At 38.9% G+C, this 24,003-nt stretch overlaps 1 long non-coding RNA gene across 6 annotated transcripts in view; it reads left to right on the forward strand.

Moving 5' to 3' along the window:
* Nucleotides 1-24,003, forward strand: part of LOC143765668 (uncharacterized) — a 127,724-nt gene that overhangs the window by 7,064 nt on the left and 96,657 nt on the right. For 5 of the 6 annotated variants that reach the window (XR_013213445.1, XR_013213442.1, XR_013213444.1 and 2 more), the window contains one exon: nt 21,661-21,699. This is a non-coding gene — a long non-coding RNA (uncharacterized LOC143765668). Of the gene's footprint in view, nt 1-15,313; nt 15,427-21,660; nt 21,700-24,003 lie in introns of those variants that run through there. The other variant, XR_013213441.1, reaches the window with a different exon arrangement.

Genomic DNA, 24,003 nt, shown 5'->3' on the forward strand with positions numbered 1-24,003 from the left:
AGCATACAACCATCAGACCATGTGGACACCATGGTGAGAAAAACACGAATCACCAAGCACAATGAGGCCTTGCACAAAGAGTTAAAAAACAAAACAAAGGGAAGTTGTAATGTATTAATTTGCTTTATCTGTTGGCTACATTTAAAGCTGTGTCTTAATCCAACTTGATGGGTCTGTGCACAACCATTGCAGTCAAGATGTAGCTCTCCATTGTCTGCAGCTTGGGAGACAGAGGCTTTTCCAGACACTTAGCCCCTATGTTTGAGGGGTACAAATTAGAAGAGCTGGGAGTCATCAGAGGGGAGAAGAAACATTAGACAAAGCTCAGAGCACCCTTGGGTGTAACAATGGATGTTCTCAAGGTGTAGCTCTTCATTGTCTGCAGCTTGGAAAACAGAGGCTTGTCCAGACACTTAGCCCCTATGTTTGAGGGGTACAAATGAGAAGAGCTGGGAGTAATCAGAGGGAGAAGAAACATTAGACTAAGCTCAGAGCACCCTTGGGTGTCACAATGGATGTTCTCAAGATGTAGCTCTCCATTGTCTGCAGCTTGGGAGACACAGGCTTGTCCAGACACTTAGCCCCTATGTTTGAGGGGTACAAATTAGAAGAGCTGGAAGTCATCAGAGGGGAGAAGAAACATTAGACAAAACTCAGAGCACCCTTGGGTGTCACAATGGATGTTCTCAAGATGTAGCTCTTCATTGTCTGCAGCTTGTAAAACAGAGGCTTGTCCAGACACTTAGCCCCTATGTTTGAGGGGTACAAATGAGAAGAGCTGGAAGTCATCAGAGGGAGAAGAAACATTAGACTAAACTCAGAGCACCCTTGGGTGTCACAATGGATGTTCTAGGATTCCCACCCTTGGCCTGGCATGTTTACCCGGATCACCATGGGTTCTTAGTGCCCAGATATGACGGGTGCTGACGTCAGCCCTGACAGACTACACTATTGATAATGGTGGGCACAAATGTAGCTTTTGCACAGGAAACAGCTGCTTTCCTTTATGCTTCCCGTAAAATGTACCATATTATTATGATATTATGCTAAACATTTACCTACTGGCAAATCCGCTAGTTTTAACCCTCCTTGCATTATGTAGACAATAGAATTTCAATCAGGATTTATTGGCTTTGTTATATATATTTTATATGCAGTAAGATTGATTTGATGAGTTTACCATCTGCATGGACTGTTGGACTTCACCAGATCCCTCAGCTTCCTTCAGTAGCACACAACCTACTAAAGTGATGATTGAATCCATGGTAATTAGTGATAAGACTGTGTCTGAAGGAGGAACATCAGATTGTGGGCCAATATACAATACATTCTCTGTACTACACTGCAGAATATGCTTATATTAGGAAAAATCAGAGCTAATTCCATAGATACAGTCTAAGAGATTCTGGTCTCATTTTATATACTACAATTGAAAGTGAGATTAGTAATCTGAGTTACTAATTTATTATATCTATGGCGCTATGGTTGGATTACCAAATATAGAAATGTCTATTTGTTTGTATACTGATAATATGTTTCACATTTTAGTGGATGAATATTTCACCAAAAATCGCATTATATTTCAGGTAGTATTCACCTTTAGGACCCTATGTTTTACAATGAAATGTATACCTCTAAAGGGCTTATTATAATGGAAACGCATAGCTGCATTGCTTACAGTGAAATTCGGTGTCTCCTTGTGTAAAATTGGGATGTGCACATATATATGTATTCTCTACTTCATCCCATAGAGGCATCAATCTTCTACATCTAATGTTCTCCATTGCGTCTTGTTTCACATGTAGAAGATTTGGCTGCTGTTCGGCCATTGTTCTGCTGTAAGGTGCATGTATGGGCCATCAATGACACGTTCTCATGGCCTCCCCATTTCACATATGTTCGACTTATTGTAATTTTCAATCTAAGATTTACATTGCAGTGAGGTGAGGATTCGGCATTTGCACATCTTAATGAATGTGTGACCATATTATTCGCAAAACAGATTACACAACTATTTTAGCATGTGGTTTACGGCATATCTTCTGTGCATTAATTATTTATATTTGTTAGATTTTTTTACCTGCTAAATAGGATCTAAAACATATAACTGAGAGCAGCGCTTATTATGGAAATAAATGAAATACATATTAAATAATTCATATTTAAATAAATATTAAATAAATGCTTGTTAATGCATAAAAAGAATGACTTTAATTCTGAAATATTAGGATTCTTTTTCTGGTATTTGTTATGATAGTAATAATAATAATCTTTATTTTTATATAGCGCTAACATATTTCGCAGCGCTTTACAGTTTGCACACATTATCATGAAAGTTAACAAGATACGGACACTTCTACATGTGGAAAACAGCACATATCTCAATAAATGACCAGTACTGTATTTCCAAACAATTCCTTCTGCAGAGAAATGTGGTTCTTAGACTAATTTCAATGTACTGAAATAGCATTATTTGTGCTATCTGGTTTACGAATCTGCTGCAGCAAAATGAAAATAGAACAGCGCCCCCAAGTGGCAAAATCCTCAGAATGCAAATTATAATTAATGTGATTTTAAAATATTTAAATTCTTCTTGTTTGTGTTCTAAAAAAAAAAGCATAAAACAAATATAAAAACATTAGAATAATTCAAAGAAGCAAAAATAAAACAATTTTTACAGACTAAAACCGACTATGGCTTTATGAAATAATGCTTATTTTTTTAGGACTTTTCCCCTACAGTACTCATGTATTATGGCCTGGGCTACAACGGTATTGAGTTTGAATGTATTTTGTTCAAATTTGCTTCCCCGGGATCTCCTTGCGAGCTACTATATCTCACCGATAGTGTGTAGTAGGGGTGTGTGTAGCAGGGGAATGCTTGGAACATTGCTATGCGGTTTTCTGGAAATGTAGCACATTATTTTGAAGTCTCTTGCTAATTATCCTTTTTATATAGAGCAATCAGTATCAAGGGGAATTACCACCACATTATAAAATAACAAAAGCATCATGTGTTCACCCTTAGATCATTTAGAGATGCAATTAGCTTCTTGGTAGATATTTCCAAAATAGATTTTTATATATTTTTTTAATATGCATCACAGATTGCTCTAATAATGTCATATTTATTTACGTCGTCAATATGTCCAAAGTCTTAATGCATCATGCAAACATATAAAAGGTAGTCCTTTATAGAAACATATGTAAATGACGGATATACAAAACATAACCATAGCAAATTAGATTTTCCTTGAAGGCTGTGCTGTGATAACAACCCGATAACATTGTGGAATCCAATTGCACATTTATTATGTTAAGATATAAGTTTTAGTATTAATTGCTGCAATATTTAGTGCAATAATAAAAAATGGTGCTCAATAAAAATGAGCATATATACCGACTATGTTATATACAGTAGATTTTTTCTTGATATAAGTTTCAATTTGTCAACTTTGTCAATTAAAAAAAAGGATCAGAATTAGAGATGACTGAATTGATCCGTGCAGGGTTGAATTTATTCGAATTTGCTAACACCTGGAAATTTGATTCACTCTGCGATTGGCAAAGAAAAAAAAATGTTTGGTGCTATTTCACACATTACTAAAGACTCAAAAAGTGAGCTTATGACATCAGGCCAGGCGGTCTTCTTCATAATGAATGCCCTGAAACTATCACATCACATGGTCTAGCCCACCCAGTCAGGGTGGTCTATTGCAAACAGTAGAAAAGATGGGGCAAGCCAAGCTATGATCAATTTGTTACTGAAACTGAAGTCTGAAACCAAGGCTTGTGTGTCACAGAAAGTGTGCTTCGTGCATTGTGAGACAGGCAGGGCATATTTTTTTTGTACATCCTAAGGAATAATCTCTATAATCCAGAAATGGAAACACCACTGTGTTTCTCACAAAGTGTGCACGTTTGTAAACAAAAAAATATATATATTTTTTGCACACTTCATTGTTGTAATAGCCCAATATTAGAGCTGTACACGCCACCCAAATACCACTGTTGGTTACCACCTCATACCATCTGTTTTCCCCTAGCCAGGTAGGTTGAGGTCACTTGGACATTAATAAGGCTGTGTTTGCATTAAAGAGCTCAAAAGCTGTTCAATACAGCTCTAGGAGAACGCATAGTGTTATGCATGTATGTTCTCATCAGTTGAAGGCTTTTCAGTATTGTAATTTGTTCCAAATGTATTCACCAAAAATCATACTGTTCTAAATTTAATTCAGCGAAGGTGGCAATTTGACATTTTGAACCAAACTCTGCTCTGAATGCGTAAAAAAATAAAAGGTACACTACTCATCTTGCCTCTTCAATTCCAAAGCTGTCCTGATATGTGACTCCTACCTACAGCCAACTATTGCTGAGCCATCATTTCCTGTGTGTTGAGATAGCCTAGGTAATAGAGACCAGTGGAGGACTTGGGAAACATTCAATCAGGATCAGTCATTTTTTTTTAAACCCATACTGAACTATATTAATGTAGCAGACAACCACTTTAAAAATGCATTGCTTAGAAAAGAGCTGATGATATCAATCAAAAGTATATACATTTTCCAGAAGATTCTCAGAACTGGAGATACAGAGGGTACGGAAAGTATTCAGACCCCTTTACATTTTTCACTTTTTGTTTCATTGCAGCCATTTGGTAAATTCAAAAAAGTTCATTTTTTTCTCATTAATGTACACTCTGCACCCCATCTTGACTGAAAAAAAACAAAAATGTAGACATTTTTGCAAATTTAATAAAAATGAAAAACTGAAAGAGTGAAAAATTGAAAGGGGTCTGGATACTTACCGTACCCACTGTGTGTGATATAAAGTAGGGGTCCTGAAGGTGGCCATGTTCCTTGTTAGCAATCCCACTGAGAAACCCTACAATTAGCACACCATAACTTTCAATGGATCCTTGTTTTCATATAATAATGAGCAAAATGGAATTATTTATGCTGATTTCATGTAAGAAATATGATTTTTTTTCTTGAAATATGTTTAATGTGTGTTAAATTATGACAAGCATTCTGCAATGGTGATGTTTCCATAGTGGAGTAAGGACCGCGTTGTGCAGCAGTGCCCCTAGGGGGCATATGTGCTGCAGATAATGCGATAATGACAAGAACAACAATAATAAAATATCGCTACTCTTCACCACATGGAAATAGATCACTTGTGAAGCTTCCAATATTTTGTTGCTGGTGGTATACTTTTTCGCTAATTGGAGCATATAGGTGATGGGCTCCAGTGTATACAGTTGGGTGCATTGTTGTCATCTGTCAGAGGCATATACATCAAGAGATGCGCCTGACAAAGACCTCCAGTGGTAGCACAAGGCAAGATGGGAATAGACACTTTGATCAGTATCACTTGATCATAGTGTATATTTAAAAGACATTTTCACGTCTTCAAGGGGGTTTTGGTTTGTGAAAAAAAGGAATAAAAGATCAAATATTATAAAATAAAAAATACACATTGTTTGACCCCTGTTGATCCAGCGCTGATACTCCAGTGGTCTCTGGTTGTCTTGGACCAATGCAGCCATTTAGTTATCTCATTGGCCATGTACCCAACTGCTCATGCTAAGTAGAGTTAATCTCATGGTCCTCTTTCTGAATCATTCTGCCAGTGGTTCAGGCAGCATGAATCTAATGGCAGGTCCGCTTTAAAGAAAGCTATTCGATTTTTAAAATATGTTGTATAGATGAATTTACCATTCAATGTACACTTTTCCTATATGATCCAGAGTAGTTAGACGAGGAAACCGTTTACGACATGAATACACTGCAGGCAAGGAAATAAACATGCTTATAGAATTTTGCACCTGCACATTGGAATATGATGGATCTTCAGTATTGTGTTTCCATTGCTTTCAAATGAACACTGAATAGTTTATTATGAAGGCACTGTATCAGAGCCTGTTAGTAATCTGGGATCTCGCACTTCAGCACCATGGAGAGAAGCAAAGTGCTGCCAATCCAGCCTGGCCTTCTCCTCGCATCAATGTAAAGGCTGCTCGTCCAGTGTCAAGTGTGATTCCTAGAGAATGCTCGAGAAGAATGAGCCTATTATGGGGCCTATAACTGCCATGATAAAACAATGCCATTCTTATTAATGGATTACATGCACTATGGTTATCATTATCCTAATAAATACATGGTGTAAAGATTTCTCTAGCACTGTACATACATTATAACTGCATTCATCACCGTGCAGGAAAAAATAATAGAGGGCAATTGCTCATATTTTCTTTTCTTGGGAAAGTCTTGCAGAAAAGTCCACTTTTTGAATAACAATTTACAACATACCAAAATGACAATCATCTGACTTGTATGTAGATGATATTTTTTTCTTAATTCGCTTTTGAAGTTTAATTTAGAATGTTGCTGCTTTTCTGTAACTGGAAACCATTACATAGTGGGAGATAACAGTTACACAGTCTGAGCTAAGCAGTTAGGTCACTGGTCGAATAGCCAAGTAAAGAATAAAGAAATGCCAAATGTTCAGCAATCACATGCCTTTTTCATGTTCTAACCTGCTTACCGTTGTACAGTTTGTATACATGGTTGCCCAATGTCTCAGATCTGTTTTGGTGAAAATCCTATCAATGACATACAGTATAATATTATGATGCAATATTGTTAGATGAAAAAGGATTTAAAAAAAATAGATGCATTACTGCATTTAGGAGATTTTTTTGTTTACTAGTCACTTTTTTTTCCTGCACCTTGTTCTTCTTTTAATTTATGCCTTTTTTAAATGCTACTTTTTAAGCTTTTTTTTTCTCTGTTTGCCATTATGAGCAGGCTTTGGAGTTTCCTGATGCTTTCGAGTGATGTATTAATTGCGAATACTTAAAAATGTTTGCGCAAATCTACTCCAGTCCTACCTGGAATGATTGGGGGGGGGTTTGTACGTCTGAAATTTTCATCACAATATGTGACATTTTTCCTTTAAAAAGTTGCCAAAAAGGTAAAAGATACAAATAAAGAGCAGTTTTATTTTGTCCAAAATTTATGAATATCATGCACTATTTTGAAGAATTTGGCATAAAACCCATCAGCATCCTTGTATTTTTTGCATTTTGTCGTCTATAACATAATAATATAATCTCTCTCCTATCCTGTACCTTAATTATAGTGATAGCATCAGTGATTTCTCAGTGTTCTTGCGTCACCTACATATTAAATACGTGCACATAGACTGAGGATCACTTTACGTCAATGGTGATCTGCATTCCTTCTGCACATTGATTCTGCAGATTAGAGAGGAAAATCTGTGTAATCGGCTGCCATGACCCCACGCTTCTTCTTAGTGGATTATAAAATCCCAGCACAAGAGCTTAATAGACTATGATAAATGTTGGCGTTACAATGCTCGGGGATTTCATGGGTTTACTAAAGCAAGAAGTGCACCTTAGCTCTGCAGATACTCTATGCTGCCCCCTGTGGGTAAGAAACGGAAGAAGCATGGCTGAGGAAGCAATAAACAAAAGATGAGGCAGGTTAAGACCACAAAATGTAAGCCTTCATATCAAAGCTTCTGTTTAAAATTCTATATAAAGGAAAAGGGGCAAGTTAGGAAAAGGAGATTTTAAATAAAATGTAGTGATGAGCTCGCGTGCGCAAATAAGGTGTTATCACGGCATGCTCGGGGGTGAACCGAGTGACAGCGTGCTGGAAAAGTATGTAAGAGTCCCCGCGGCTGCATGTCTCGCAGATCTTGGACAGGCTGTTTGTTAGGCAATTCCTGCATGTGTTGAGGCCATCGAACAGTCACGAGACACCCAAGCATTAGCACCCAAGCATGCTCGGTTAACACCGTACCCGAGTACACAAGCTCATCACTAGTAAAATGATGTTTTATGTATAAAATAATGCATCTTGCATTCACCTAGACAATGTATTTCCATGCTACCTGGTTTCAGGTTAGATATTGTGAAGCCACTGAGTGAAATGTAGATCACATGTAGCACTGTTTGGTATTTCAGTAATGACGTGTTGTGTACTACGTCACTCCTTTGTGATTTATTCTAGCTGTAGATCCAGGATAACTATCCTTAAGCAGCAGTTTTATCTATTTTGCATATATAAATATCTGTCACCACCATGAATATAGCATAAATATAATTTATATTGTTTATTACATTTTATTATGCAATTGTTTTAGGGATCAGGGCTTTTGTATGTGGTTTATGGTTTGGAAATTCTCCCTGTCCATTTAAGTACCCTATTGCTATCTCATCCGTATATAGAATATATGCACATATAATACCCAACTCTTAGTGTATGCACAGTGTCTCACACCTTCCAAAAGAGGGTTTTTATAGGAGAGGGTGTGTACATGGATACAGGGCACTGTAAGGCTACGTTCACATTTGCGTTGTGCGCCGCAGCGTCGGCGACGCAACGCACAACGCAAATGTGAACGCATGCACAACGCAGCGTTTTGTGACGCATGCGTCCTTTTTTTGCTTGATTTTGGACGCACAAAAAATGCAACTTGCTGCGTCCTGTGCGCCCTGACACGTGCGCCGCAGCGACGCATGCGTCACAAAACGCAAATGCAACGCCCCCATGTTAAATATAGGGGTGCATGAGGCATGCGGCGACGCAGCGGCGCCCGACGCTGCGTCGCACAACGCTAATGTGAACTTAGCCTAAGCAGGATGCTTTGTAGAAAAAAAAGAATATATATAAATAGTGAGTGCCCTGTAAACCTAGCAATTTCAATCTGAATGACTCATGACTATAATGACTCAAAATAGAGCAGCAAGCCAGCTTCCACTCCCGGGCATATGTAAAATGCAGGAAGTCAGTAGAAAAGCTCCAGAATGGTGCAGAAGGCTGGTAGGCGTGGGCAGAGTGCGCAGTGTTCACATCTACCCATACGGTGAATGTGATCTTGACTTTGGAATCAAGTAGTTGAGAAAAAAGTCAATCCATTCATAGAATTCCAAAACGTCTCTTATGTAAGAACACTGATGGTGAATTCATAGATCTTATTTTTAAAGACCAGAAGGCCTGTGATTGTAATCAGAGAAATAAAAAGGTCTTCCATGTTAGATGCTGGGAAAGTCACTGGCAGCTTCTTTTGTCAATTATAAAATATATTGTTAAGAGAAAGCTGCTAATATTATTCAATGTGAAATATTTTGCAAGCAACACTGTTTTCAATTCAATGCTATGACATGTCTTTATTAATGAGTAAAATAAAAAACATTATCATGGCTCTCCCCAATGGGGCTCACAATCTAAGTTCCCCATCAGTATGTCTTTGGAATGTGGGAGGACACGGAGTACCAGGAGGAAACCCACACAAACACGGGGAGAACATACAAATTCCCAGGACCCCAGTGCTGCAAGGCTGCTGTGCTAACCACTGAGCTCTTATGAGACTTTGATTCTACTGTGAATGTACTATGTACATGTATTTATTAACAAAAATGTAGCCACTGACAAATTAATTAAAATTTTGATCATTATGTGTGAACACAAACCTGTCTTGTAATTTCTAACCTTAATATAAAGCGATTAATAATACATTTATTACTATATGTATATTATTAGGGTTTAGGCTGCGAACGTGTTTAATAATTTTAAAAATAAAACCTGCATTAAATGAATTACAAGGCACATATTTATTAATGGGTTCATGGTTTATAGATATTTTAATTTTTTTGTAATTGTTTCCCTTTTTTATAATCTATAAAAATGTAAAATGCAAATTGATGTAGGATCTGCTATTAATTTTAGATTACATAGGGGTCCAATTTTCGTTGATCACTGCATCTCCACCTTTCTTTATCAGGCACAGATTCCTACCTTTAATTGCAGGTATGTCTGGGATTACAAGTCACTAGAGCTGTGTTCCGTCCACACTAACTAAAGTACAGATCTGTGGGGGTGACAAATATTATCACCCCCTCCATTAATTTGGTAGGTTGTGAGTGGTTGCCTCATCGATATTTCTGCACCTGTGTTGCCGCCATCTTAGGCCTGTCCCACACGTCCAGATAATTCCGGTACTGGAAAAATCGGTACCGGAATTATCCGTGTCCGTGTGCCCGTGCACTTCTGTGGCACATCAGTGTGGCACACATGCGGCACACGTGTGCTGCCCGTGTGCCGACTGGGTACCACACGCACCGTGCAGGAGACAGCGCTAGAGATAAGCGCTGTCCCCCCCCCCACGTGGTGCTGAAGCCGCCATTCATATCTTCTCTGCAGCAGCGTTTGCTGTAGAGAAGATATGAATAATCCTTTTTTTTTTTTGTTTCTCATGTTTAACATAAAGATCCCTGTCCCCACCCCCTGTGCGCCCGCCCGCTGTTATTAAAATACTCACCCGGCTCCCTCGCAGTGTCCTGTCCTGGCCGCACCTTCTACTGTATGAGCGGTCACGTGGGGCCGCCGATTACAGTCATGAATATGCGGCTCCATCTCCCATAGGGGTGGAGCCGCATATTCATTTCTGTAATGGGCGGCCCCACGTGACCGCATACAGTAGAAGCTGCGGCCAGGACAGGACACTGCGAGGGAGCCGGGTAAGTATTTTAATAACAGCGGGCGGGCGCACAGGGGGTGGGGACATGGATCTTTATGTTAAACACGAGAAACAAACAAAAAAAAGGATTATTCATATCTTCTCTACAGCAAATGCTGCTGCAGAGAAGACATGAATGGCGGCTTCAGCACCATGTGGGGGGGACAGCGCTTACTGTAGCGCTGTCTCCTGCACGGCACACGGACTGCACACGGACAACGTCCGTGTGCGGTACGTGTTTTACACCGACCCATTGACTTTAATGGGTCCGTGTAATCCGTGTGCTCCCACGAACACTGACATGTCTCCGTGTTTGGCACACGGAGACACGGTCCGCAAAAAATCAATGACATCTACACAGATGCATTGATTTCAATGTGTCTACGTGTGTCAGTGGCTCCGGTACGTGAGGAAACTGACACCTCACGTATCGGAATCACTGACGTGTGAAACCGGCCTTAACCACATGGGTCCACTGCATTTGCATTTGTTTGGAGGCCTAGGCAGGTAAGCATCTCTGCCTTTGTTGCTATTTTTCTGAATTTTTGGAGGATTTCTGAGTCCTCTTTTTGTGCTAGTATTGGTCAGTGCCAGATCTGCCAAGAATGGTGATCGTTTGTGCAGTCCAAAAAATCCTTTCACCTGATGAACTGATCATTTTTCTCATTTGTCGGGTGATCAGGGGACTGTAATATTAAAAGGAGCGTTCCTGGGAAACCTGGATCACAATAATTGTACAGTGTAAATGGACCTTTATAGGACTGTTAAAAAACATATAACTTCTTACAGAGTCATACAGTAAATAAAAGTCATCATCCAATCTGCATGTATGTATACATGTACATGTGCGTATATCCATGTACTACAGAATAGACAGTTTATGTTTTTATCTATATGCTTTATAAAATCATGAAAGTCTGATGCAGGGGAATAGGACTGTATGCGCGTAGCCGGCTTCGGCCTACTCCCACAGCATGCTTCCAGAAGATGTAAAAAATAATGGCGCTTTGATGCTTCACTTTTTTCCTTTTACAAAGACATTCCTTGTGCTGTCTGGATCTTGGTTTCTATAGGTCTGAACTGTATTTTCTGTTTTCGTTGTTGCTTAAATTAACCTGTATGTCAGTTAAGTGAAATGTAGCCACATTTACATATTTTCTATTATCAATTTAATTTGTTCATAACTTATTTCGAGCGCTTAATATACAGCTCTGGCAAAAATTCAGAGACCACCACATCAGGACCCTGTCATGGCCAGCCCAGTCTCCAGACCTGAACCCCAATGAAGACCTCTGGAATGTAATCAAGAGGATGATGGATAGTCACAAGCCATCAAACCAAGAAGAACTGCTTACATTTTTGCACCAGAAGCAGTGTGAAAGACTGGTGGAAAGACGCATGAAAGCTGTGATTAAAAATCATGGTTATTCCACAAAATATTGATCTCTGAACTCTTCCTGAGTTAGAACATTAGTATTGTTGTTTCTAAATGATTATGAACTTGTTTTCTTTGCATTATTTGAGGTCTGAAAGCACTGGGGTTTTTTTTAATTTTGACCATTTCTCCTTTTTAAGAAAAAAAATATGAAATGTATTGCTTGGAAATTCAGAGACAGGTTGTCAGTAGTTTATAGAATAAATTAACAATTTATATTTTACTCAAAAATATACCTATAAAGAGAAAAATCAGACAAACTGAACATTTTGCAGTGGTCTCTTAATTTTTGCCAGAGCTGTATATGTGTCACAAAAGTTTTGGGAAAAGCAGTAAAGAAATTGTAAAAACTGAATTGAACAAAAAATAAAAAATGAAAATGTAAATCAAATATAATGAGTATGAAGCAAAAAAGAAGTATTGATATAACTCGCAGTATATGTGCTTACATTATTTGCCCTCATGTTTACAAAAAATGCAGTTGGGTTGTAAGAATTATTCCCTCAAAAGCCAGGGGCGGACATATCATTGGTGCAGCTACACAGGGGCCCAAGGGGTAAGGGGGCCCTATGCCACCTCCAAAGCAGCAAGGAGTTTCTGTCATAACAGACCTATTGGATTCAAAGGGTCTATGTACTGTTCTCGTACAGGGGCTCGTTTTTGTCCATCTTTACCACTGTCAAAAGCTATTAGTAGGTAACAGACTGTTGTAAACCAGCATGTCATCTAGTAAAAACTAACAGTAACGCTACAAGTAGTTTCCGTTTCTAGTAGTCATGATTGTTAGTAGCAAATAAAAGGAATAACGCCAATAATAATAAGAGGAAACTTCAGCAACAGGTTTGGCATTGGGGTGTAGATAGAGGGGGTACAGAGGCAGCAGTTGCACCCAGGCGCTGGTGGCTAAGGGAGCCTAATGACCTTCTCCCACGGACACCAGTATCATAAATGACCCATGGTAGGTAGGGAGGGTCTGTGATAGATTTTACTTTGGGGCACAAGAGCTTTATCCTACACCTGTTTGCACAAAGTTCGGTTCTGATAGTTTTATTTATTACTGTCTGCTTACTTGATCCTATTGATTTTCACTTTTAATGATATAGATTAGCTTAAAGTGGTCTAACAGCCAAGATGTTGTATAATCTTTCATTAGCTATGAGCAAGATTAAAAATCTCTTGGTACCCCTCCAATCATTGCCTGAAGGGGCTCTGCTGCCTGTTGTGTGCATCGGCTTGTAGACTGGTACGTACTTGTCTTTAATGCACTTTTTTAGTGAAAGTGTAACGTATTGTCATCCCATTGGGACAGCTTTTTGCATCATGACTGCAAAAAGAAACTGTGTTGGGTACATGATCGTATTTTTATATATACATACGTATGTGTATATATATATATATATATATATATATATATAATATATATAAATATGTACATACAAACACATATCTTTATTATAACATAATTTATTATAAATATATACATATATATACACACACACATATATATGTAATATTTATAATATCTATATGTATACACATATACATATATATGTGATTGATAAATATACACACACACACACATACAGTATATATACATACACACACACACACACACACACACACACACTATATATTGCAGAAATGTAACAAAGCAAGTCTTAAATATATTCCTGTTTAGAAAATACAATAGAAATGATAAATTAGACCTCTCACGTCTACAGGATAGTTGCACTACAAAATTACTGCTTACTTTTATTTGCTTTCTTAACAGATAAGACAAGATCAATAGAATGCAAAATGTGTCAGTATTCAACTTGTTAGGATTCCCAGACTGTTACCATAGAGACAAGAGTCAGGATTTACCCAGAAGTACCAACATACAAGCAAGAGCTTATATAACAGGAGAACTAATATTGGTTAATAGGAGACGTGTAGGTGAAAATGAATTAACTGAGCACTGTTAGATAGATATTAAAAAATGGAACAGCACACTATATATCCAAACACGGTGCGTGCGAGACCTGGGTGCACTCAGCCCATGTGGCTTGGTAAACCGCATGGGCTATATAAAGTCCACTTTATATATTGATAAATATTGGAGTACTGCCTGCTTTTTCTCCGATAGATAGTTTTCTTTATCACTTTTTCCACAATGTGCTCTAATTGTAATTTTACTATCTATTCTTTGTATTACTAATGGCACAATTAATCAGCATAACTTATAACTTTATAGCTTATATTTTCTGAATGTATAATTTGTTACCTTATAACATTTAGAAGAAGACTTAAAGTGATATTTTTAAGCACTCTATATCTAAAGAAAATATATAGCTTTTGCTTTTTTATTAGAAAATTAATTATTTCTATAATTATAATCATTATTCCAATTTTAATCATTTTGATTTAATATTTTGTTTTGTTTTTATAAATATTCAAAATAGTTTAATATCCAAATATAAGGTCTTGTTTTTTAATATCAAAATATCACTATTTCTTCAAACACAAACTACAATTTATATTCATATACTGATTATATGCTATGAAAGGGGTTTTAAAATGTCATTTGGTCAATAATTCTTCATATTAGGTACTACTAGAATTTAGTAGTAAACTAAGATAAAGCTATAAAAACCACATCAACATAGGAAATTCATGGCAAGCAACAGCATATATGTATGGGAAATAATAATTCCATGATTGCATTACACTTCTAGTCTTGACTATCACTATGTTTGTGTGTGCGCTCATATATATACACATATATATATATACATATATATATATATGCAAAAGCAGAAGTGCAATGCAATTGTTGTTTCCCATACATATATGCTGATGTATTTTAATATATGTGTGTGATTATATATATATATATATATATATATATATATATACGTATATATACACATATATATATTTACAAACAAAGTAACATATGAATAGGATATCCATGGGCTTTGAAGCAAAGGGCAGCATGTATGGTATGGTGTAATCTTGACACGCTGTTGGTGGAGTGACCTCTAGCCTCTGTCTAGGCTATCCTTCCCAGGATGAGGTCTTTTCATGTTTTGCACTCCGCTCAGCTTTATTCCCAAAACCTCTTTTCAATCCCAGACTTTCCCAGCTTCCAAAACCCGGAGCGAGGGAGACGGTGAAAAAAACCTTCTTCTGATCTTCCAACTAGAATTTTATCAGTTAGATGGAGAATGGAGATGTTCCCATAATGGACCAAATTGACCATGCCCCTTCTCTTGAAATAATGCTCCAAAAGAAGAAGGGGTGTGGGGCTATGATAATGTTAGGGGTGTGGGGGATGGAGGAGGAGTGATAATTTCTCAGGGTCATTCTGGTTTCCCAAATGAATCCACATTCATGGAATTGCATCTTCCTCTCTCTCATCAACCAGAACATTCAACTCAGCAACTTCACAATCGTTTCCAAAAGGTACTTACTTTTTACTTCTGCGTATATGCGTACTCCTTCATAGTTTCATATATATATATATATATGTATAATGAACAATTTGTGCTATTTGCATTGTATATATATATATATATATATATATATATATATATATATATACTGTATATATATACATTTAAGATATATGTTTTATTTGCTAAGTTTATACATGTAAGTACTGTGCGAGTGAAGAAGTTTATGTATATGACTAATTTTAATTTGTTTGGTAGAGAATACAAATTTAAAAATACTTTAGTGATTACTGTAAGTGGTAAAATATCTTCAAGTTTGCGGGCAATGTTTTGTAAAAGGTAAATAATAGGCATTCCTACAGAAGACATGTAGTTTTTATCTAGAAAATGATGTGTTATGACAATATATAATAGTAAGCGACCTTTATAGATTCAAGTGTTTTAGAGCACAGAGAGAGTTTCAGTGTCTGAAGGTCAGGTCATGGGATGAGGGGACATAAAAAGAGTATGGTATTGGAGAAATTAGAGAGAGAAAGGGATACGTTGAAACAATTGAGAAGGGATAGGAATGTGTCAAAGCATTGAAGGGGGGAATGACTGAAAAGAGATTTACTGAGACACTGATGTCTGGAAGAAAGTGAAAATAATTCAAGTAGCCATAGTTGAGAATAGGATAATGCCGTAGAAGTCCTGGCAGTCTACTCTAGCAAAGTTTAGGCCTTACATAGAGGTTTTTCATCGAATGATATGTAGTCAACTACAAGCTACAGTAACATGTGGCCTTTATTTCAACTAACTTTGCTTGTACTAATTCAGGGAGACTAAGGTTTTAACTTATAAAGGTGAGAAAATCAATTTATCTTCTTCTAATAACTCTTGCATAGCGTACAGATGGCATGTAACATTAACATTAGAGACCATTAAGTATTTTATAAATGTAGTTCCACTGAGCACAGCACATAGTATCCTTCTAGTCTATTTAAATACTAAAGTGGTAGTTTAAAGATGAGGATGTGTGAAAAACTTCATCTAAATTAGATTACATTGGATTGAATACTGATAGGCTCAGATTTCTAGTGGACCATATTATTACTCAAAATAATATTTTAAACATTTCTATTTGACATCGTTGATAACAGCGTGGGAAGCATGAAATCATCTACATAATGAGTTGGTTTCTGTCTTTGGTTACCTAGCTGTATGAGTATACCTAAATTCATAAAGCTAGACAACCGAACGTATAAACCGATTCTCTCCTCCACAGAGCGACCACAAGAATACAAGTCCTCGTCAGCAGAAGGAGCTGTGTGTAGAAGACTATGTGGACATACCATGTAAACCAGTCTTCATGCGTCTTACAATTCATGCCCATGCAGTTGAGCTCTAGAGATGTTTATGCTATATATATCATATATTTTACTGGGAGAAGCAATTTATATAAAGTTTGATAGATATCACCATCATTAATTATTTTTGCTACAGAGCCACTTGCATAGTAAGAAACACCCAATCAATCATGTTCAAGTTGTGCCAATCTGCCAAAACCAAAACAGTCTTAAAAAAAACCCAACCATCCAACCAGTAGTGTGAAAACGTGTTTGACCCTTTCCTGATTTCCTATTTTTCTGCATGTTTGTCACACTTAAATGTTTCAGATCATCAAACAAATTTAAATATTATACAAAGATAACACAAGTAAACACAAAATGCAGTTTTTTGGATGTTGTTAGGGGGTGTTTTGTGACTTCTTGGATGAGTTGTCGCTGAGCTATTGGAGTAATTTTGGTGGGCCGCCACTCCTGAGAAAGTTCTCCACCGTTACATATTTTTGCCATTTGTGGATAATGGCTCTCACTGTGGTTCACTGGAGTCCCAAAGCTTTAGAAACATCTTTATAACGTTTTCCAGACTGATAGATCTCAATTACTTTGTTTCTCCTTTGTTCGAGAATTTCTTTGTATTGCAGCATGATGGCTATCTTTTGAGGATCTTTTGGTCTGCTTCACTTTGTCAGACAGGTTCTATTTAAGTGATGTCTTCAATGAGGACAGGTGTTGCAGTAATCAGGCCTGGGTGTGGTTGGGAATTTGAACTCAGCTTCCTAAAGATGTGATAAACCACAGTTAATTTATGTTTTAAGAAGGGGGGGGCAATCACTTTTTCACACAGGGCCCTGTAGGTTTGGATTTCTTTTTCCCTTAATAATAAAGACCTTCATTTAAAAACTGCATTGTGTGTTTACTGGTGTTATCTTTGTCTAATATTTAAATTTGTTTGGTGATCTATATATATTTATTGTGAGAAGGTCACTGATAAAATGCTGGTGGGTAGATACGTGTCACTCAGGATGTTAGCCTCATTGATATGAACCTGGAAAAATCCTCCATGTGAAGCATTTTGGGCTCATTCAGTGTTCTGTGTACTCTGGAGGAGCTGACTCCATAGTTGGGCTCTTGGCAAGCAGAGATGAAACCTGTTTTCCTCTGCAGGCAGATCCCCACAGTTACAAGGACTATAGTGAGTGCTATTATTTTTGTTTATGTCAAGAAGACTGAATATGTCTATTTGTTTTGTTTGTCCTGTTTTATGAAGCCTGTTTTATTAAACCAGTTGAAAACTTAAATTGAAAGCATTCCTGTGACTACCTCATTAAGCAGCCAAGTGAGCTGATCTACCATAGGTAGTGGTTAGATGTGAGGGCAGTGTCTCCAGGAAGCAAGTGTGAAGGCTGTGGACAAAGTTCGTGTCCTGGGTGAGGGTGGCTATAAGGATGGAACAACCGTCAAACTGGTGTAATGGTGTCTGGACTCTTGGACACTGGGAGCTTAGTGAACTTCTTAAGCTCCACACTCCTGCTTATTCTGGGACTTATGACAAAAGGGTGCCAAATTACTCCGATAAGAGCCGGTTCGACCATGAAGAATGCTCATCACAGTTGGAAGGGGATGACTTCCTCCTGTGTGTCCTTGCTGGCGACAAGCAAGGACACATAGGGGGACCCATGAGGCCAATAATCTTGAGTTGGGGGGGGGGGAATTTTGGGAGTTCCTTTGATAATGTTACTGTTCTAAATGGGGTTCCAAAAGAGCTGGGGGCCGACACCAGGTTTCCATACTTTGCGGCAAATAGGGACTTGCTATACCGGGTTACCGGGTTACTGAACTGTGAGGGGAGGTAATAGAAAAACTGTTAGTACTAGGACTCTATAGGCATAGAGTGTTAGACCTGGCCCATTCTCATGTCTTGGGCAGGCATCTGGGCGTAGACAAAACTCGAGAGCGGGTCTTTCAGAGGTTTTACAGGTTGGGATGTCACCGAGAAATTGTTAACTATTGCCGGTCCTGTCCCATCTGCCATTCCCAGTCCTGTCAGCTAACTTCATCAGTCTCTCACTTTTGTAGTCCCCTAGTACCATTACCCATTATGGAGGTCCCATTTCACCAAATTGCCTTGGATCTTGTCGAGCCCCTAGCTAAGTCCGCCAAAGCGCACCAACATATCCTTTTGGTCATGTACTACGCAACACGTTACCCGAAGGTGGTACCACTGAGAAACTCCTCCACCAGGTGTATAGAACGAGAGCTAGTCAATATTTGTTTCTGGATGGGCCTGCCAAAGAAGATCCTGACCAACCAAACAACTCCTTTCATGTTCAGAGTGATGAGGGAGATGTCTAGGACATGTACAGACATTCAATAAAACTCTGAAGACCATGCTTCAGAAGGTCATGGAGAAGGATTGCTGAGACTAGGATTGCCTATTCTCGTATCTGCTGTTTTCCATTAGGGAAGTTCCACAGGTCTCTACGGGATTTTCACCATTCAAGCTGTTGTACAGCCTAGACCCTTGGGGATTTCTGGGTATTGCAAAAGAGACCTGGGAAGTGGAGGTTACACCCCACCGGAGTATCATCGAGCATGTGGCACAGATGCAGGAAAGGATTACGGAGGCAATGCCGATTGTAAGAAATAGCCTCCTTCAGTTTACAAGAGGCCCAGGCAAGAGTCTGCAATCGATCGGCAAGGCGTTTAGCCCTGGATATTGGATGTACATATCTAGCCAAATGGCAGGGACCATATGAAGTGGTCGAAAAGCTGTCGACATCAACTGCAAGGTCTATAAGCCAAGGAGAAGAAAATCTAACTAGGTGTACCAAGTCAACTTCCTTAAGCTGGAGCGAGACAGGGAACTGGTGGAAACTATGTGCCTGGATGCCAATCACGGTTGAGGATGTCATGATGGCAGAGACTATTTCTGGCTTAAAAACAACAAGAACTGCTTGAGCTGAACCGAGACCTATTTTTAGATTTGCTGGGATGTACGCAGGAATGAAATCCTGATGGAATACACATATACGGGTAAACTTAAAGCCATATCAAATTCTCAAAGCCCAATGCAAGGTGATTTCTAAGGAGGTGAAGAGAATGTTGAGCCTGGATGTCATTGAGTAGTCAAAGAGCGGCTGCTAGAGCCCCATTGTCCTTGTGCCAAAGCCTGATGGAGAATGGGCTTTTGTAATGATTATAGGATGCCTATGCGATGCCCTGGGTCGAAGAACTCATTGAGAGGCTAGAGACAGCCAGGTACATTACCATCCTTGAACTAACAAAATGGTACTGGCAAATTTTCCTGTCCCAAAGTGCCAAGGAGAAGATCCTTCCCTACACTTGACAGTTGCTTCTAATACACCAGAATCCTTTTCGGGCTGCAAGGAGCCCCAGCCAACTTCCAGAGGGCCATGGACCAGATATTAACCTCTCACAAGAAGTACACCACAGCTTACCTGGACAATATTGTGATCTTCAGCCCAGACTGGGGAAGTCATCTCTAGAAGTCCAGGCGATACTGGATGCGATGAAGAAGGCAGGGTTTACCATAAACACAAAGAAGTGTGCCATGGGGAAGGAGGAGGCAATATACTTAGGCTTTATCATCAGATGGGATGAAATAAAGCTGCAAGTGAACAAAGTAGAGGCAATCCAAAATTGGTCGCACTCAGTCCCCAAGAAACAGGTTAGGGCATTTCTGTGAATTCTGGGATATTATTGGCGAGTTATGCCAAAATGTGCCATGATAGCTGCACCTTTGACTGACCTCCTCAAGGGCACAAAGACATCGATGGCCAAGTGGTCTTCTGAAGTGGAAATGGCATTCCATTGTCATGGCATTCCATGACTTCAGTAAGGAGTTCGTGGTCCAGACAGACGTCTCAGAGGTCGGGTTGGGAGCCGTATTGTCCCAGGAGATAAATGGTGAATAAAATCCAATCCTATACCTAAGTGGGAAACTCTCCTCTTGTGAAAAGAATTATGATATAGTAGAAAAAGAATGCTTGGCCATCAGATGGGCAATTAGCACTCTACGGTACTACCTGGTAGGCCGAAAGTTCAGGCTAGTGTCAGACCATGCGCCTCTGAGATGGATGAGAGAAAGGAAGGGGGAAGAATGTCCCGGTGACTGGCTGGGTTTAGCGCTCCAGGACTTCAGCCTCCATATGGAGCATAGACTCGGGAAGCTATGCGGTATCCAGATACCCTGTCTAGACTTCCCTGTTTAGTGACTGATTGAAGGTGCCAAAACCACAGCTTTGGGCAGAGGGGGGGATGTATGTGAGAAGGCCACTGGTCAAATACTGAAGGGGAGATATGTGTCACATAGGATCAGGCTTGGACTGGCCCACAGGGTAACACAGGGTACACAAGGGCCGGTGGGCCCCTGTGTAGATCTGGGCCCCCAAACCCCATTGTATGGGCAGTACTTGGCATAATTCACTTGATTCACTCTGTACACAAAAAAGCAGCATCTCATCATTCATTAACCACGCAACCCAGTGTATTATTATATAGAGATATAGGTAAATTTGTGAACGAAGATAGTATGATATTTGCATGCGTGATATATATGTATCACGGTTTACAAAAATATTGAGAAGTCTTTAAAATAGCAAGGACCACAGTCTGCAGTGTTTAACAACTTGATCTTAACAGGATCATAGAGTTTTATAGCTTCTACCACACTATGATTGGCGATTGCCTACCAATAACAGGGCTTTCAAGAAAAGTTTATAGGGCAGTTTTGAATGTCTGAGGGTGTATATGCGTTCATTTACTCATACGTTACAGTTAAGAGATAGGGGTATATAGTTATACACAAGACCTATACTACACTATAGTACACAGAATGTAAAAACAAGCTTTGATGGCTGGACTTTATTAAGACTTTTTGTCAACTTCTCTCTTTTCAGGAAACATCAATGAGAAAACGATCAAAAGATTCTCTAAAGGTAAGAAAAACAGCAAGGTTTTTGATAGTTCGAGACCCCACAGTAAAGTTGTTTTATAGAATTTACAAAAAATGTTATACAGTATATACAAAGTAATGACATAAAAATAATTACAAACCAGCCAATGAACAATAAATACAAGGAAGCAAAAATGCATACAGAGTATATAAATAGTAAACAGTATTGAAAACGGATACTACAAAAGGTTCAAGTATAAATAATATAGTATGGATGGACCACAAATAAAGGGAAACAGTAGATGTCATAAATTAATCAAGTAAAGGTACAAATAAAGGTGAAAATGCACAATGACATAGAAAGAACCCAACCAGTCTGGGAGAGCGTACCTGACTCGCACCATTCTTTTGCTAACACCCCCTGACTAAGCAATCAAAAGATTACAAAGTCTGGTAAGCTTATAAAATACACAAATTCACAAATTTAGCGATGTTACGTAATCTTACAGTGGTTGTATGAGTTTAAAGGGCTATTCTCATATTGTATCCTCAGCAGTGCACCTTCCTCTGCCTCTTGGCTACCTAGTTGCTGGGTTGTAGTCCTCTCCTGAGGACTGACCATTGATACCAGCAGTATGAATGCGCCATTACATGAGTAATGGTTATGATTAAAATCTACTAGGCCATGTTAAATTTCAAATTCCCCTCCTAGAGATCCAATCAACAAGCTACAGGCTGTGGTTTACAGATTACTGTAGATTCATAGGAGAATGGTACGAAAATATTGCTTATAGAGTGCTGTCTGGTTTATAAAAATGATTTTCAAATACTGTATGAAAGGATTCAGAGGTAATACATTGCAAATCTTTCACTTCATGCCACTTACAGTATCTATTAGTCGCAATTGAGACAGGCTATGTGCCTCTTAAATTCTTACAAGTTTTTTTTAATTGCTGCATTACCCCTAATGAAATAGCAATAGCCTATACTCACCTTCAGTGCTGGCACTGTTCCAGTGATGACAGCACTGGCTCTCCTGGGGCTCGTGTGACGTTATGCAGCTAATCAGCTACAGCTTCACTTCTCACTTCCAGTGGATGTAACTAACATTTGGAAGAAGTCAGAGAGCGATCCATCTAAAGGACGTGAAGCGGTAGCTGACTAGCTGCAGGACTCGTGTCACAAAACGAGCACCAGGAGAGACGGTGCCATCATCACTGGAACGACTCCAGCACCTGAGATGAGTATAGGTTGTTGTTATTTCATGAGTAGGGATATAGCATTTTAGAAGGGGTCGTCTGAATAGTGGACAGCCCCTTTAAGCCACCCATACACATTAGACTAATGTCAGCCCAACCTGCCAATGACAGGTTCGTCTGACAGTCCAACGTGTTTGGAAGCCATGGATAATTGATTGACAGAGGACTTAAGGATCTGCAAATCCTTTTGTCCTCCCAGAGATAAGCCGCAGCTAGGAAGCGGCTTCTGTGCATGGGGAAGATGGCTAAGATAGCTACTGGCCGATCAATTGGCCGAACCATCGTTCAGCTGACAGCCATCTAATATGTATGGAGGCTTAACTCTATAGAACCTGACACTATCAAGAACATAGGACACAGGCAGCCCATTCATTCAATTGGTAATTGTGTAATGCTTCATTTTACCTGTGGTGGTGCCTCATGGAAATTCAGCACCGCCAGTTTCACTCACAGATTTGAGATGATTTTGTGGCTTGGAGCAGTAGGACATCCTACAGTGCATTGCGAAAGTATTTAGCTCCCTGGAACTTTTCAACCTTTTCACTTGTTGTTGATTCTTCACCAAAAATTTACATTTGGTATCTTTATGTTTGAAGCATGATATGTGGGAAAAGGTTGAAAAGTTCCAGGAAGCCCAATACTTTCGCAAGGTACTGTATATTCAGTTTATAAAAGTCTAAAGCTGACTGCTCTATAGGAATTATTGTTTAAATAATTTCCTATTAGATTTATGTAGAAACTGTAAAAGTCTCACTTCCTTTTGAGCCATGCCCTAATAATGCAGCTTGATGTATAACCACCCAGGAATGGCAGGTAAGCACAGATAATACACAGAGTCGAGGTGACAGGATCACTGTGTATTAAACCTTCCTCCATCCCTCCGATTTTCCCCTTCTCAGACACGGCTGGGGCGTCCTGCTGAAAGTGGCTGCTGGAGAAAGTGTCATTATTTTTCTGCGGTTCATTAAAACCCAACATAGTCTCCCGGCAGCGCCATTTGTCTGTAGTAAGCTAGAGTTGTATACATCCTGCAGGTGAGACCAATGCAGTGAGTTTTTGCTGTTATATACATAATAGTGTACACAATG

Source organism: Ranitomeya variabilis, chromosome 1, assembly GCF_051348905.1.
Source record: "Ranitomeya variabilis isolate aRanVar5 chromosome 1, aRanVar5.hap1, whole genome shotgun sequence".
Taxonomy (NCBI): Eukaryota; Metazoa; Chordata; class Amphibia; order Anura; family Dendrobatidae; genus Ranitomeya; species Ranitomeya variabilis.